General features: G+C 37.4%; 1 protein-coding gene across 12 annotated transcripts in view; it reads left to right on the top strand.

Moving 5' to 3' along the window:
* The window catches only part of LOC131439125 (protein alan shepard), a 553131-nt gene that overhangs the window by 273155 nt on the left and 263685 nt on the right, over window positions 1-16291 (top strand). Inside the window, exon 1 of one of the 12 annotated variants that reach the window (XM_058609784.1) lies at window positions 13789-14939. The exons of the other annotated variants lie outside the window; for them this stretch is intronic. The gene's annotated coding sequence lies outside the window, so the exon portion shown is untranslated. Of the gene's footprint in view, window positions 1-13788; window positions 14940-16291 lie in introns of those variants that run through there. 12 annotated transcript variants of the gene reach the window in all.

The following is a 16291-nucleotide window of genomic DNA, read 5'->3' as shown; positions in this document are numbered from 1 at the left end:
TACTGAATTTACTGAATATAACATGTTTTTACTGAATTTTACTGAATGTAACATGCATGTAAATATGTTGTACCACGAAAAGAAGTGGAGAGTTTCAGCCAACCAGTGTAACGTTAAAAAAAAATTCTCTTTAAAACTCTTGAGTCGAATTGGTCTCTCCGTCCCATACAAGACAAATAGTTCGCTTCACTGAAGACGTGTGCAAAGTTTCATCCAAATTGAAGTGGGTAAAGTTTGAAGTTTAACAATTTAAGCTAATAGAATCATATTCGAATGATGAGAACTCAACTGAAGAAATGAAGTATCTCCACTTTTAATCGATCGCTTTTCGACATTGAAGAAATCCTTGAAAGGAAAAGGAAATGAGATTCTATCATTTATAAAGAGTTTTTGCTACCGGTACCTGTGACATTGCTGTTGCAGCCGCCATTGTACTCTAAACAGTTGTCATGTGTATTTAAACATCTAGTTGCAGCGCTAGTTGGAGAATAAATGCATTTCGGCCGAGAGGTTCTGCCGCAGCAGCCATCAAATTTCTGTCCCAACATAGTTTCCGAAATGCTAACGAACCTGAAATCTATCCCACGCCGGATTTTGTCTGCTTCCGAGCGTCAGAAAATGGCCTCGTCCATGAACCTCTATGGTTTCATTTATTTTATATCCCACGGAACAATACAAACGAATCACACGCTGGCCTTTACCGCTACATGCCTATCCGTCCGTCCGTCCATCCGTCGCTACTACGGGATCGGATTAGAGCAACCGGTCTGCTGTCCCGCATCGAAAATTGGTTAAACCTCGTGGCTTCCTTTTTTTTTTTTTTTAAATAACTATTTATTGGAATATGAGTTAAAATTAAATTATTAAGATTTAAATTGGGTGTTCAGCCACAAGTGTTGACTTTTCCGCCCTGTTATATATATATATATATATATATATATATATATATATATATATATATATATATATATATATATATATATATATATATATATATATATATATATATATATATATATGATTTGGTTATTACCATGAAAACATCATTTGCTTCCGCAATTCTGAGATTTTTGTGTAGGGAAAATTCTAAACCTACTTGTATTGTGTAATGGGGAAAAGGAACTTATATACTAACTTACTAACTAATACAGAGAGCGAATCGATTCAATTGAAGATTGCATCGATTTTTGTCGGAATTTGCTTATAATATTATGTGACATTACATCTAATGGTTCTATATTTGTGAGTCTGTGTAACTCATTTGTACTAAACCAGGGAGGACGCTTCAGAATCATTTTCAGAATTTTATTCTGAATCCTTTGAAGCGTTTTCTTCCTGGTGGAACAACAGCTTGACCAAATTGGTACCGCATAAAGCATGGCTGGTCTGAAAATTTGTTTATAAATTAACAATTTGTTTTTTAGACAGAGCTTAGAATTTCTGTTTATAAGAGGATATAAACATTTAATATATTTATTACACTTTGCCTGGATTCTATTACACTTTGCCTGTGATCCTTGAAAGTGAGTTTTTGTCATACGTTAAACCTAAGTATTTAGCTTGATCAGACCATGTCAATTCCAAGCCATTCAATTTGAGAATGTGATTATTGTTTGGTTTTAGAAAAGAAGCTCTTGGCTTGTGAGGAAAGATAATTAATTGCGTTTTTGCTGCATTTGGTTTAATTTTCCATTTTGACAGATAATCACTGAAAATATTTAAACTTCTTTGTAGGCGACTGCAGATCACTCTCAGATTTCTACCTGTGGCTAACAGACTTGTATCATCACAGAATAGCGATTTCTGACAACCAACGGGTAGATTTGGAAGATCAGAAGTGAAAATATTATACAATATTGGAGCTACGCTCGAACCCTGCGGAACACCGGCTCGTACGAGTAGCAATTCAGATTTACAATTCTGATAGCTAACCTGAAGAGTACGATCAATTAAATAATTTTGAATCATTTTGATCAAATAAATAGGAAACTGGAAATCAGACATTTTTGCTATCAAACCTTTGTGCCAAACACTGTCGAATGCTTTTTCTATGTCTAGAAGAGCAACTCCAGTGGATAACCCAGAAGATTTATTTGATTTTATCATGTTCGTTACTCTGACAAGTTGATGAGTAGTTGAATGTTCATGACGAAATCCAAACTGCTCTGGTAAAAAAATTGAATTCTCATTTATATGAGTCATCATTCTTAACAAGATAATTTTTTCAAAAAGTTTACTGATAGAAGAAAGTAAGCTAATTGGGCGATAACTTGATGTTTCTGCTGGGTTTTTATCAGGTTTTAGGATAGGAATTACTTTAGCGTTTTTCCATCTTTTTGGGAAGTAAGCTAATGAAAAACACTTGTTGAAAATTTTAACCAGGAGTCTCAAGGCAACATCGGGAAGATTTTTAATAAGAATATTAAAAATTCCATCATTACCAGGAGCCTTCATGTTTTTGAGTTTCCTAATAATTGATATAATTTCATCAAAATTCGTCTCAATAAAGTCATCGTGTGATAACACTTGGGTTGAAATATGATCATACTTCAGTGAGACTTCATTTTCAATAGGACTCACAACGTTTAAATTAAAATTGTGGACACTCTCGAACTGCTGAGCTAGCTTTTGAGCTTTTTCACCATTTGTAAGAAGTATTTGATTTCCTTCCTTGAGAGCAGGAATTGGTTTCTGAGGTTTCTTAAGAACCTTAGAAAGTTTCCAGAAAGGTTTAGAATATGGTTTAATTTGTTCAACTTCTTTAGCGAAATTTTCATTTCGCAAAAGAGTAAATCTATGTTTAATTTCTTTTTGTAAATCCTTAACTATGTTTTTCATAGCAGGATCACGAGAACGTTGATATTGTCGTCGACGAACATTCTTCAACCGAATGAGCAGTGGAAGATTGTCATCGATGATAGGAGAATTTAATTTAGTTTGAGCTTTGGGAACTGAAAGATTTCTAGCTTCGATAATATAATGATTCAAATTATCAATTGCTGTGTCGATGTCCGCAGAATTTTCTAAAATAGTTTCATGATCCACATGATTTTCAATGTGAGATCTGTAATTCAACCAATTAGCTCTATGATAGTTGAAAATAGAACTAATTGGATTAATTATAGCTTCGTTGGAAAGTCTGAATGTTACAGGAAGATGATCTGAGTCAAAATCAGCATGAGTAATCGGTTCACTACAAATGTGACTTTGATCTGTTAGAACCAGATCAATTGTAGACGGGTTTTTCACGGAAGAGAAACAAGTAGGATTACTGGGATGAAGAACTGTAAAGTAACCAGCTGAGAGTTGATTATGAAGTATTTTACCATTACTGTTATTTTGCCTACAATTCCACTGGACATGCTTAGCATTTAAGTCCCCTATTACGAAAAATTTCGATCGATATCTTGTAAGTTTTTGCAAATCGCCTTTAAAGAAATTTAATTGTTCGCCGGTGCATTGGAATGGCAAATATGCTCCAGCGATGAAATAAATTCCATGAATGGTTTCAACTTCGATTCCCAAGCTTTCAATAACTTTAGTATTGAAAGAAGGTAAAATTCGATGTTTAATTTGCCGTTGGACAAAAATGGCAACTCCACCACCAATTCCAGTAAACCTGTCAAATCGATGAACCACATAATGTGGATTACTTTTCAATTTTACATTTGGTTTAAGAAAAGTTTCTGTCACAATGGCAATATGAATTTTGTGAACTTTGAGAAAATTATAAAATTCATCTTCACTCGATTTCAAAGATCGAGCATTCCAATTTAAAATATTCAAATAATTATTTAACATCACTGTTAAATTTTAAATTCATTATAATATTATTTGCAAATTTCCATCCGATTTGAAATGCTTCAAAAAGTGATGAAGTCGAATTCATTTGGATGATCATTTGAAAAAGTTGATCTTGTAGGTAGATCATTTAATTTTCAGTTATATCGCCTAAATCGACTTCATTTAAAGAAGCGAATGGCATTGAAGGAATATTTGTAGGTAGACTGCCATTAGAAGAAGATGATTTGGCCGGTCTACCTATTAATAAATTGTTTTCGTTAGAAGAAGAACTGCAAGGCGGTCCTGTGTTTTGATTATTTACATTAGAAGAAATAGGAGATAGATTTCTACCTAATATACCAGCATAACTGACATTAGAAGAAGATGATGACGAGGTCGATCTACCTGTCAATAAATTGTTTTCGTTAGAAGACGAATTGGCAGGTGCCTTAGAAGAATTTTCAGGTATATTCTGTAAATTTAAGGTCGTTGATTTGACTTGTTGTCTAAGCGAACGAGCGTTTAAAATTTTTTCCCTGACAGGACATTTCAAATAATTGGATTTATGATTTCCATTGCAATTTGAACATGAAAATTTATCAGTGGTTTCATTCATTGGACAAACGTCTTTCGAATGCGATTTACCACAATTCAAACACCGTATATCCATATGACAATTTTTGGTTCCATGACCGAAGCCTTGGCAACGACGACATTGCGTTAAGTTAGCAATACGATTATGCCGTTTATAATGTTCCCAATGAATTTTAATGTGGGAAATGAAACGTACTTTTTCTAAAGTTTTCAAATTGTTTACATCACTTCGATTGAAGTGTATTAGGTAAAGTTCATGGGAAATTCCAGAGCGTGGTTTAGAAGTACCATTCGCTCTTTTTTTCATAAGTATTACTTGGGAAGGGGCAAAACCAAGCAATTCTTTTAGTTCATTTTTAATTTCATCAATACTTTGATCATTTGATAATCCTTTCAAGACAGCCTTGAAGGGTCTGTCTGATTTTGTATCATATGAATAAAATTTATGAAGTTTTTCGGACAAATATCGAATAAGACGTTCGTAATCTTCCAATCCATCCACCAAGACTCGACATTCTCCTCTTCATCCGATTTGAAATGAGACTTTTACTTCCGGGAGAAAAGTAGAAAGCTCAGTACGGAATGCTTTGAAGTCGGAAATCATCACCGTCACTGGTGGCATATATTGATGTTTCTTCCCAGAACGACAAGCGTCCATTTTGGGAATTTTTGAAGAATTTTCTTCTATGTCGCTACAATCGGATTCAGGAAGAATCTCGTAAATATTGTTAGACGGCATAGGATCAACGGAAGGGAAATCCGTCCGTTGTCTTTTATTTTTACATTCAGATTCTATAAGATCGTGAATGTTATTAGAAAAATGTTGAATAACGGATTGTGATTTATTCCGTATTGAATTATTTTTAGCCTTAGGCTTGTTGCCTTTCCGGTTGGACGCAGGTATTTTTGAAATTAATGAAATTTTAAATTAAATTAACTAGGCTAAATTAGTCTTCGATTAGACTCCTAGCTAGCCTTAAAAAAGGCTGATTAATTTCTTAGTCACTCTAATATCACTCTTTGTATCACTTAGTCACTCTAATATCACTCTTTGTATCACTTAGTCACTTAGTTAGTGATTCAGGTAGCCTTGAAAAAGACTGAAGCCTTGAATCAATGAAACTCTAGGTAGCCAGAAAAAAATTCCAGGAGCCAAGAGCTATACGCGTGCGGTGCGAACGACTGTTCATCACCGACTGGCCTCGTGGCTTCCTATCACATCACATCACATCATAAGTATTATACCGTGCCGAGTATCGTTCCCAAAAAATGTGGTGGTCCATTCTCCATTGCCACAAAAGCTTCATAATTTTCCGCTTCATAATTTCGAGTCACAACAACACTTCATGCGAACTGAGATTGTTTGTGAAAAAGTGATTGCAGCCACAATCATTACCCGGCAACATTGGACGCAGACCGACGTGAAATTGAATGTTTTGTTTAGGAAAATAAAAGTTTTTATGCGAAATGAAAAAGGTTCAATCACGGGCTTCGTTTCAGAAGAAAGTTCTGCATTTGTAATGCGAAATAAAATGAATTGAACGCCGCTGACCATAAACATTTGATTCTCTATTTATCTTATTTATTAAAACTACAAGTTATCGTGAGATCTGCTGGCTGTGTTCAATGCATTGGCAAAAAATGAGACAAAAATTGATGATTCGATTCTAATTTTTATCTCATTGTAGCAGAGAAATTGCACTTATATTAACTAATATTTTTTAACAATTTTCATTTTGGCTCGAGTGCCGTAGGTTGAATCTGGCCGTGTGTTCAAACTAAAAATGTGTTTCTTCTTGAGTGCTATGATTCTATCCAGTGAATGAAGGTGAAGCAATAGTTCACTATTCACGCCTTCATCCATTCATTCGACGTCACTTTGTCTCAGAAGTACTGAGGTTTCTTGGGGCCGAAGTGGAAGGGTTTTTTTTTTATTGCTCATTACTCCAAAACGCTTTAATTTCGAGCCCCCTGGTAATGCACGCAACTAACATAGTCTCAGCAGAAAAAAAAGAAACAAAAATGCTTTGACAAATATAGTACTATAAAAACTATCGTTGTCTTTCAATACAGTTATGTTTTCGTACAGTTTCTCGCAAGGCTTGCCGTAGCGAACAAATTTTTGGCAATATTGACTTGATGATTATGGGTGACAAGTGATTTTCATGGAATACTTGTATCCTGCGCCAACGTCACATGAAAAGATATATGCTTTTTTGAACGAGAGCCTAATACTGATCGCAATTTCGAACAGTCAGGTGTATTCGCCTCTTTCGGTTCAACATGGTGTCCGTTTGCTTCATATATTTCCAAAACTTCTCTGGCGTAATGACAAGATGCCAAATCACACCAGCAGAGCGAGGGAGCGAGGCTGCTTGGGAATGGAAACAATCACTTTTTAGGCATATTTCCTTGTTTACCGTTCTGGAAGTGATTAAGCTTTGGTTTGTTCGACCACAGTTACATATTGTCAGCCAAACCAAATATCTTTTAGGGAACTTGGCCACTTCCTTCGTCCTGAAATGCTTCTCTATGCCGTTCCGTTGCATGGTGGTGAAAAAAACTTGCGATACCGGGTGTTAGCCGTCACGTTCTGTTAAACATTTCGGTTCGGTTTAATTTTTACTTTGAATGACTCCATGCCTTGCCAATGTTTGAAAGTATGCACGAAAGTTGGAGACATTTTTATTTTTCTAACCACAGTACGTACCGAAAGATCTGATCTCTTCTGGATCAGAATTTTCCTTCAAATCAAATAGATAGGGTAACGGCTCTTTATTTCATCCCATTTGTAAGAACATCACCTCAAAAACCTGATTTATCTACTAAAATCACTATTATTATTTTCATACTTCTGCTCTATTCATAACTTTATGAGAAAATTTGGCAACCTTGCGATACGAAATGAGATCAAAACAAAGCGCAATCAAGTGACTTAAGAGCAAATTTTCATCTCATATTTTTGAAGATTTTTATTGCTGAGCGGGTGATTTTAGAAGTTTTCAATCTTGTAATAAACAAGTGAAAAGTGTTATTATTGAACATTACCTACTAATTATGAAATCCTCCAACCTTGAATAGTGGTATAACTATGTGAAATAGTGATCATGTTCAAAATTTGAAAGCGAAATTATTTATCAATGGAATAAGATGGGTGGATGATGTCAGAGACATAAGCGGATGACGTGATCAGTGCAGTAAAATTTCATTCAATTCAATCGAAACCGGATGTGAAACACACTGACGATCTCTCTACTGCAGTAGAGTTCACACTCTGAAGTACACAACGTTCGCTGACGTATCGAACCGGCAGCATTCAGTTCTTCAATTGATTCTCTTCAAATCAAAGCTCAGTTTAACCACCGTCAGTTGATCTCTTCCAAAAGTGTAAGAGCGGCCTTCCAATGAGGTTTATGTAAACATTCGAATTGGTTGAAGATAATAGATGACACACAAACCAGGTAGCTGAAATGTCAATTTCAGAATACACATAAATCAATGGTTTTTCTTTCAGTTTTCATTTTAATACTATACTCCATTTATAATTCTATTCATTCGAACTTGCTCACTACCAAGAGCGAAGACAATGAAGGAGCTAGACTACTTGACACATGAAACTGAGCAAGCAAAACTTCAAATCGCTAGGTACGATTATTCAACTGACGATGAAATCTGGGAACTTCACTTGAAAATGGCAGCAAAAGTCATATGAAATTGTATCGATATGCTGACGGTCAGTGGCCATAAATTTCATTTTTATCTGGTATCATTCGATTGAAAGTGAAATTTGACCGCACTGGACGTGATTACGAATAAAACTGAAATGCTCTTCCACACTTCGAAAAAAATGTTCTTAGTTTGAGCGAATTTTATGCCTATTTATTATAAAACTACAAGGATCAGCCCCATGGGGTTGTTCGAGCCATTGATGTGAAACAAAGCAATCAAAATTTCTAATGATCGACATTTTCAATTATTTGTCACATTTTTGAATCCGCAAATGCACGAGAGTCTGCTTAGATCGATCTTTATTTGGAACCAACACAGAACACGCGAACCCAGAAATATAGACTCTTTTTGTCGTGATTTGTATTTGTTTTGTAGCCGACGAAATTACATCAATAGCCCAAATGTATGCAATTATATGTTTGTACATCCTTGCGATACGGATATCGATATTTAAGCTTCTCTTCGCCAAGCTTGTGTTCAAGTTTTGTATGCAAGCAGTTATTTTTATAGCGTTTCTCTACCATCCATTACTACCATTCTGCGATTTCGGTTGAAGCGATAAACTTTTTCTCATTATTAATCGAGTTCATTTTATATAAATAAGAAATTAATCTTATGCACTCAAAATTTACCCTGGGGTAGTTGTCAATTTCTCAGACGAAACGACATAACATGGGATTTCATCCAATCTTTCATGACACAAGATCAGGGCATAGCAATTAAAGCTTCAAATCGTTTTATGGCACTTTTTGTCTTGCTGTCTAGCAACAACCTACCTCTAGCATGCTACCCGTAGGACTGAAACGTTAGCTATAATTTTGCTTATATTTATAGCTTCACGTGCTTCCAACAGTTTCGCTTTTGCATCGATTGACCAATCAGAGTGATGCTTTCCCTTTGATATATCGCTTAATCCTTCAAAACCGTCGACCATGGCAGGGAAATCCGGTATCTGCTTGCAACTAATCAAATTTCAAATCATTTATAATTGAAAATACATGGCTTGATGCATTCAAATCGAATCTTAGAAATATTTCCAATCAAATAATGAAATAATATTAATAATTGATACAGCTGTAATTGTTTAAAACCTGATCACATTTCTACTTGAATTTTTCTGATTTGCACCCCTATACAGAAAATAAAGATGTGTTCTACATCAAAAAAGGCAAATAAATATAATAGAAATACATTTATATCGAATCTTACGACAAATTTGAAATAATTGCATTTTTCATAATACAGTGTTGAACGATACGCTTTCTACGATGATTCGTTCAATTCATGCGGATGAAAATTTGCGTGTCTTATTTTTGCACTGAATTTCACCTTAATGCATGGTCATACCGAAAATTTCTGATAACTGCAACTTTAGGATACTTTTGTATGTCTAATACTACTTGAAATTTCATCATAAATCGCTGAACATATTTCCGATGTTGTGGAGAAGAAATTTTGTTGTTGCCTTATATACGAAAAGAGATTTTCACGATTAAGTTCTACCCAGGATAAATTTTGAAAAGGCGCTCCATAGTAAAGTAAGTCATAAAAAACGATCGCTGAAGGGTTTGAAACCATTTTTGATTATCTCATATAGAAAGGCTATACAATCACTGTGAAAACCGAGTTATATATCATTCGACTCAGCTCGACGAACTGAGCAAATGTCAGTGTGTATGTGAAAAATATTGGCCCTCGATTCTCCCAGAGGTGGCTGAACTGATTTTCACAAACTCAGATTCAAATGATTGGTCTTACGGTCCCATAGATCGTTATTGAATTTTATCCCGATCCGGCATCCGGTTCCGGAGTTATAGGGTGATATGCACCAAAATAATAAAAAGAATCGTCACTAACTTTTCCCATAGATGGCATGACCGATTTTGACAAACTAATGGCGTTTTTAAAATATCCGTGCTAGAATAAACTACGGATATAATGAACCGTTTCTCAGTATGTGTCGTTTATTTAACAGTTGCTCGCAGGTCTGTGATTTTCATCTCTCGCGTAATGCGAAAAAACGCTTATTCAACGATTCCTTAACTATCCAGTAAATAAATGTTCACCATCTTCTTTGGAAACTAATCAGATTCGCCGAAACTAGCCCGTTCGTCCTCCCTCTCCTTTTCTCCGTCTTCCAGCATCTTTTTGATCACTAACTACATCTACATGCCGGTTCTAACCCCGTCGTTCGTCCACGATCACTCACTGCTCCCTCAACTAACCTTCTTCTTCCATCTTTATATCCACTTTTCTCTTCTATCTCGTCTTTCAAGGAAACTGCTATGTAATGCTGTAATATTGTGTCATCAACTAGTTATAGGGTTAGTGGTGTAGCTTTAACTGTTAGTTTTAATTGTTAGTTTTAACGTAAATGTATCTGTTGGATCATTGTAATCTGTTGATACAAAAGATGAGGAGGTTTTATACCTGCTGGAGAGAGAGATTGCTATATTTCATCTTCATCGGGCTTTTCCCTGCTCCCCAAAATAAATAAATAAATAAATTGAATTTTATCTTCGTTCGACTTCCAGTTCCGGAATTACAGGGCAATATGTGCAAATCTATGAGAAAAAGCGCACTCAATTTTCTCGGAAATTTCTTAACCGATTTTTACAAACCAAGATGCAAAAGTCCTCAAAAAGTTGATCCAGATTCGACTTTTTGCTGCGGTATTACAGCGTGATAAGTGAAAAAATCATCTAGTTGGAAGATTTCGTTAGTTAGTGGATATATAAATCTAATTTGGGACTACAATTGCCTGTTTTCGCTTCCGAACGCATCGGCGAAGAAAAGCTCCAAAAACGGAATTTCATTACGATTTCTCAGCAACGGTTATACCGATTTTCACAAATCATAATTCAAAATAAAGCTCCCAGTGTCTACTATGCAATTTCATCCAGATCCGACTTCAGGTTCCGAAATTATAGGGCAATGAGTATCAAAACTTTCAAATTATCATACAAAATAATGCAACATCGGTACGTGCTGGTACGGAAGAAGAAAACGACACCGTCTAGCACAGTGGGCTTTGTTCAATATTTTCATAGCGTACAGGGTTGCAACATTTAAATCTGCATTAACTTGACATAACTGTTTACAAATTGGAAAGGTTATAGATAGCCAAAGAATGTTTTTGATTTTATTCAAGTTTGAACAAAAAGTGATGTTTTTGAAAATATAATTAATATGAGAAAGGCGTCGTTACACAACTAGGTGAATGAAAAATATTTTTTTAATGGGAAAGTGTGACAAAAACTCAAATAAAACATTTCACAGCTTGGTTCAGGTACGTTGAAAGATATGCAGGGTTGTTTGTGTTTCTACACAGATTTTGATGCGATGGCGCGGATTTCGCGCGAATTTCAAGAAACATCATTTCACATTTGTGAATCGTTTGTTCAAAAATAAAGTTCTTTGCAAATTGTTAGTTTTATGAAACCCCAAAAAATTAAGGATGGGCGGATGTTTCAGCAATTGGTCAAGCTGTGGTGGTACACATTGCTATTTCAGCAGAGCTGTTACCAGGAATTACAAAAACTTCTCGATATATGTTATTGAATTTCCCCATTCTAATGCGAAAATCGAAAGAAGATTTTTGCGCTCAAAGATATTGATGTCTGATGGACGATATCATCTCAGTGAAAACACATTCAATGATGCAAATAACGTAATAAATGGAATGTTATTCTTCTATAATATGGTCACAAATTTTGTGTTTGATCAAAATCGCATTCTAAAAGCAAAATTTTTACATCAGGCTTACGAAGCGAAGAAGGAGAAGAAATGAAACGAAAGTTAAAGCGTTCGTCTAGTGCTGGATCCGACGTGATTCTATTCGTGGTGATAAGAAATTGTTCTTTGCACTCTGATTTTTTTCCTGAAATATGGAAGAAATTCTATGTGAACAAGGGTATCCAACTACCGTGGAATTACAGTGTGTGCGCTGTATTGAAGCTGTTTGAAATTATCTGAGACTCAGCATGGATTCATGTCAAAGCGTTCAGCTTCTACAAATTTAGTAACCTACTTCCTTTATCATACGTTCTTTACAAGCACGACTACAAGTAGATTCTATATATACCGATTTCTCTGTTGTGGTCGAAAAAATCAAACATCACATAACAATCTCCAAGTTAAGTTTACTGGGATTTAGCGGATCATTATTGAATTGGCTTCGTTCATATCAACTGGTCATGAAAATAGTAGTGAAAATGAGATGAAACGATGAGATGGAAGTAGGAGCTATGATGAAATTAGGAGCCGCTACCCCATAATTGTTTATGTAGAAGGGATAAATTAGTTCAAATCAATCATATTCTGATTTGAATTTAACAGTAATCAATTTTAAATATCCACTAACTGTTTTGTTATTTTAAACAAGCTCAATTTCTCTGCATGTAGTTCTATTATTATTGCAATTGCATAAATATTTTGTTATCAATAATTTACAACCACATCTTAAAATGTGAAGGTAGTATCGTATTTTAATTCGAGAATTGTTTTCCAAAATGCGTATAAATTTAAACTAAGTCTTCTGTGAAATTAGACCATTCGGTTTCAACTAACTTCGCAGTAGATTTTTAACATATAAATTGCGTAGCCAGTGCCAAGAACTTATGCTCTAAGCGTTTATTAACATAAATAATTTTAAATTAGATTCATCGAATTTATTACTTCACAATACATGAATGTTATGCGTTAATGAATATTCTTGCTGGCGAAACAAACAATAGCTATGAAATCAGTATCCGTCTTCAGTGCAACGAACTGATGTCAACACTGACTGACGAACTGATGTCAACAGCTCATACCGAAGAATTTCTAATAACCCCTTTTGTTTGTACCGTCCCGGAACCTGCGCTTCCATGTAGACAAGATCAACGATGAACATTATCAGTAACCGGATACAAGACCATTCTATCATCAAACCGCCATAAGCATCTAATTCGTATATCATTTTGTGCTGTGACTGCAGTTTACAAACCTTGGCCGAACGGTGTGTGTGTGTGTGTGCGCGCGCTGGGAGAAAATCTTCTTCCGGATGTGGTACCGGTTCCGTAGCAAGAGTAGCAGAAGTATGGGTGAGGAGGGGATCGACCGGAGAGGGTGGGAACTGTTGGTCGTATGGTGGTAGTGCATAGCGGCTTTCGTCGGATGCGGGCTGAAGACTGTTTTGATGAAATTCCCTTTCTACTTTCTTCGGGCAGCTGAGCCAGTGGCAGTGTGTGAGTGCACCGTAAAAAGCCCGAAGCAGAACAGTAGAAGAAGATGAGATCCATTGTGGGTGGTGGGTGGTGAAGCTTTAAACAAAAAAAAATATACGGGGCAAGGGAACCGCACTTGTTTTGGGTGAATCGAAGAGGGTGGGCTTCCGGTGTCAGTGTGTGAGTGTGTTTTGAAATTTGCGGACGTGAAACACAGAGAGAAGAGAATATATAGTCGTTAGATTATCGGGAGAGCAGAGCATAAGAACTTGTGATTGAGAGCGGAGCGGATCTCGATTTGACACTTGCGTATTTCCATGGTTCATGGTTCTCGGCTTTGATTGTGTTGGGAGTGTGGAAGAAAGTTTTCTTCCGAAGGGGTGTAATATTTTGTGGACAAGTGTGAGAGGAATTGCTGGAGAATTTCAGAGAGAAAAACCTCGGACAAGTCTAGATGAATAGAATCTCGTCGTCAGTTCAGTTTTGTACCTAGGATTGATAACACGGGTAGACACGGGTCGAACCAGTTGTCATCGGTTTATCGGTATTCTAGACAGGCAAGGGTTGAGTCATTTAGAAGGCATTCGCCACGCGATCAACGTCGATATTCCAGTTGTGTCGTTCGTATTTCGAATTTGCCAGTTCAGTACGGCAGACCAGTTTGTCGATCAGTTCTTTTTCCTGGTCTGGAGCCTAACCTTCGTCTGATTCATCTCTTCGTACCGAAAAAAAAAATTTGTCTTAAAGTGTTTGTGAAAATATTTGTCTGCCAGTAGTTGATGAGTGTTGTTATTTGTGCTGTTTCCTTGAGTCACCACCCCCACACACATCTGGGAGCGGTGTAAGGTCAGTCAAGTGTGAGTTTGCGAAAAAATCCCCCTGAAGATACCGGTATATGTGTGGTTGTGGACCTGTCGAAAGCTCTCCCGAGAAGAGCACTACTGGCTAGAGAAGCGTAACATCCATCCATACATACATACATACATACATCCATAGACACGAAGAGCTTTGCCGACAGCGTTGAGCTACGTGCTATTGGTACTGCTGCTGCACTCCTTAGGCGTGGACCATTCCGAACGTCAAAGTCTCGGTTTTTCGCGACTACCACCGCAGTGTGTTGAGTGTGTTTTCCGGCGAAAGTGTGTGACAAAAACGCCCCAGAAAAAAAGGTCGCATTCCTAAAATCGTCTCCGACGAGGAAGAAAGTTCAAGTGGATGAAGTGATGAAGTTCCTTTAGAAGTAGTGTTTTAAGTGTAACCAAAAATAAATAAATAAATAAGTGGAAGCTAAAAGTTGAAGTCAGCATTCAATCTCTGCAGCGAAGCTTCCTCCGGTTCCAGCCCGACACGAGTCAGACGAATCCGCAAAGTATTGTGGTTTTAGCAAACAGCGACGGGTGCTGGCGGTGGAAAGTTCATCGACGGACGACGACGACGACGACGACAACAGTGACTGCACCGTTTGGTTAACCGTGAAAATTGGATTATATTACCTGCACCGGATTCGACAGATATAATTAAAACACGCACGCGGAACGAAACCACGGACCAGTTGTCGATCTCTGGATCTGGTTGAACGCTGACGGAGCCGGGACCCGGGACCGACACCGACGCCACACAATCCAAGTAAGGCTTGACCGCATGATTGAGTTCTCCACCTATCGTTTCTAGCTTCTCATTATCCGGGTTGATGAAACGTGATTCTGCCCCGTCGACTGGCCGCGTGTCTGGTCAGTCAGTGTGCAGCGTCTCAGGAGGCTGAGGTTGCGTGCCAGTCAGTCAGTTGGTCACTCAACCGAGACTTTCTGCTTTTGCAATTACACCCATCATACTCGGGTATCCAGTTAATGTAGGAGTTCACTAATAAACAGGTCCGGAGCCGGGCCGCATAGCTCCCAAATCGCTTCCGTTTGTTCGCTCCTTTATCTGCCAGCAGATCGTCGTCTGGCATGTGCATTAAAATGGCGACAGACAGCCAGAACTGCCAAATGTCCTACGAATGACGATGACCACAAGACATGTGGGGTAACTAGTTCTCAGTCCCCATCAGTCTACCAACGGCTGATGACGCGGCCAATAGCGTCGAGAGTTGCTCCTCCTCCTCCAGTGGAGACGCTATGCAGGGAAAAATAATTAACAACTTCCGTTTTCGGTTGTTGCCGCTAGGGTAGCTTTTGCCTCACCGCACAATCAACCTTGCACAGAATATAAATCAAGAATAGAATAGCCAACTTCAGTCTCGACAGACCAAGTAGCATCTTCATCCATTGTGTATGCGCCTGTGTATCGATGGATGGTTAAGGAACTGTACGACGGCAGTGGACCTTTGGTTGTTCTGGTTTGCAACCATTTCACAGTTTTTTCTATGTTCCTCGCCGTCTCCCGGCCCAACATTGCTGCTGCTGCTGCTGTTGCTAGGATTGCTGCTGATGCCCATGTAGTTTTCGGGTTGGATTTTTCTCGTACTTTTCGATCTCGACGTTCAGCTACATACGATTTTGACTGCGTGGCATGGTGGCGAATCGCAAAGTTGCATCGTTACTACTACTACTACCACTACTACTATCACTACTACTACTACTACTACTACCATTACTGCCGGATGACTGAGTCGGCCATCAAACAGGAAAACTGTTCGGGGCTAGAGCTGCTGTTAAGAGCTTGGTGAGAGCACCCATTATTTCTGTGGGCGCAGTCATGGGCAGAGGTGCACACAGATTATATACCAATACACATTACAATTGAATTCAGTTGTTAACTTTTTGCTCATGTCCAGTTGTATTGACCTTTTTTTCTAACAATGTAGTAGGAACAATCAACAAATTAAACCATCTCACCGTATTATTTATGAGCAATTTCCGCCATTTATATTTTGGATGTTGAAAAAACAATTCAACCATACTTTCGCATTCTAAATCGAAATTGATACTTGCTTTTATTTCGTGTTAAGCATGTCGAATTTTGAGCCAAATAAAGAG

This window comes from Malaya genurostris, chromosome 3 (genome assembly GCF_030247185.1).
Source record: "Malaya genurostris strain Urasoe2022 chromosome 3, Malgen_1.1, whole genome shotgun sequence".
Lineage (NCBI taxonomy): Eukaryota > Metazoa > Arthropoda > Insecta > Diptera > Culicidae > Malaya > Malaya genurostris.
The sequence above is the reverse complement of the archived record's forward strand: the minus strand, read 5'-3'. Positions and strand labels throughout refer to the sequence as shown.